Source organism: Echinops telfairi, unplaced genomic scaffold (assembly GCF_000313985.2).
Source record: "Echinops telfairi isolate 266 unplaced genomic scaffold, ASM31398v2 ScPeMD7_7458;HRSCAF=8496, whole genome shotgun sequence".
Classification (NCBI taxonomy): domain Eukaryota; kingdom Metazoa; phylum Chordata; class Mammalia; order Afrosoricida; family Tenrecidae; genus Echinops; species Echinops telfairi.
Window position 1 is genome coordinate 28,999,103 of NW_022111358.1, and position 2,253 is coordinate 29,001,355.

A 2,253-nucleotide genomic window follows, 5' to 3' on the forward strand; every position below is an offset into this window, starting at 1 on the left:
ATTTCTAAAGAGGCTTGTTAAGAAATTGCTAGAATTAATGGCAGGAGATGACTTTGAAGAAAACTGTTGGCCAGGATGTATGCATTCTGTTCTTTCAAATCATTTTAAAAGGTTTTAGATCTTTTAAATCATTCTCCCTACTTCAGAGTGATGTCTTGTGTATGGATAGAGCTTGGCTCAAATTCCGTCATTGTTATAAATAATTTATAAATCATCAAGGGTTCAGGAGGGAGGGAGGATGGGGGAAGGGTGGGGTGGGGAATGAGGAGCTGATGACAAGGGTTTAAGTAGAAAGAAAATGTTTTCAAAATGATGATGGCAACAAATGTACAAATGTGCTTGACACAATGGATGGATGGATAGATGGATGGGTTGTGATAAGAGTTGTATGAGCCCCCAATAAAATGATTTTTAAAAATCATTTTAAAAAAAGAAAAGAAAATTTCATTGGTGAAGAAAAAACTGATAATAACCAACTGACACCTCAACCAAATTTTTGAGGCTCAGTTTCCTCAACTGTAGAATCAGCTTCGTTTGCAGAATTGTCAGAAAGGTTAATAAAGTTAAGGATTCCTTCTAATCCATAGTAGACACTCAATAGATGTGAGCTGATGGCGAATTACCAGAGATGCAATGGCTTAAAACAACATGAATGTGTTATCTTTTTTTTTTTTAAGAATGTATTATCTTAAAGGGTCTTAACAGTCAGAAGCCCAACACGAGTCAAAAATCAAGGTATTGGCAGGGTGGCATTACTTTCCGGAGACTCCAGAAGAGAACCCATTCCCCTGACTTTTCCAGCTTCTAGAACCATCTAGATCCTTTGGCTCCAGGCCCTCTTCCTCCATACTCAAAGCCAGCAATAATGGGCCCAGCCCCTCTCATGTCCCTCTGACTCTTCTTCTGCCTACCTCTTCCACATTTCAGTTGTCTTTTGATCCTACGGGGACCAGCCAGATAATCCAAGACAAGCTTTCTATTTTAAGGCTAACTGACTGTGGTTCCTAGAACCTGTTGAGTCCATTTCGATCCAGAGAGGTCCTGGGTGATGGAGTAGAACTGCCCTCATCGGGCTTTCTTGGACCGTCATCTCTCCAGAAACAGATCACCAGATCATTCTCCCATGAAACGACTGGTTGAGCACAAATGACCACTGCTTCAGACAGCAAGGAAGCACTTACCTGTTACACAACCAGGCTCCGCCATCAGCCAATTGGCAGCCTCAGTCCCAAATGCGATCTGAATTCCCCTCAGCCCTGTCAACAAACGGATTTCCAGGTTCCGGAGATTGGAACATGGACGTCTTTGGGGAGCATCAGTCTCCCTACCACAGGAACTGAGCCCGGGGACATTGGGGTCCTTGTCGTATAAACAACAGGATGTGGAATCGAGGACCCAGCTGGACCGAGCTTGACTTTGGATTTGGAGAAAAGCATAGCGGTGGTGTTGGCCAATGACGGAACAGAACCAATTCCAAGTCAGAGCCTGCTCACAGGTAAGATACACAAAGCTGGATCCATCTGAACCGTATGTTTTAAAAGGAAGAACGAAGGGAGTAATGATAATAGAAAGAATGATTGCTTTATCACACACACACACACAATGATCATTTCAGCCAGCCCGAGATGGTTGCCCCCTACCTAGTGGATCAGAGGTTTCCCTGAGCCCCTGGAGGAGCTGAGAAAGACCAAGGTTAGGCACTGGCTCCCGAGAAAAGAGAGCATAAGGCTCCACCGAGATGGAAAAATCATGAACCGGATGATGCTACCGAGGAAAGCTGAACTCGTAAGATTGTAGCCTGAATCATTAACCGCCTTCCAGAAGCAGAAAAGGCTCTTCTTGAGCACCAATCGGCATACGTTGAGTGGAAAGCGCTTTCTGTGGCCTCATCAGAAACAGCCTTTTCAACAAATGTTCAAATGTGTTTGACACACAAGGGGTGTGTGGATGGATTGTAATAAGAGTTGTACGAGCCCTCAAAAAATGATTTTTAAGAAAGAAACAGCCTTTTTTGAGGCACCTCACATGAGACAGAGGGCGGCAGACCTACGGGCCTACGTAAGGTGTCCAATGCGGCAAGTCTGTGTCTTACGGCGGATGTGTCTTACAAAGGTTTTCTAAGTTTACCTTGGAGCACAGGTCATCTGAGCTATGAACCTTGCACTGTAACCCTGGATTTCGCGGTCTTGTTCTGAGTGGCCTTTCTCCCTTCATCTTGACTATAGCTGTCAGTGGTGTCCTAACAGCCAGGCA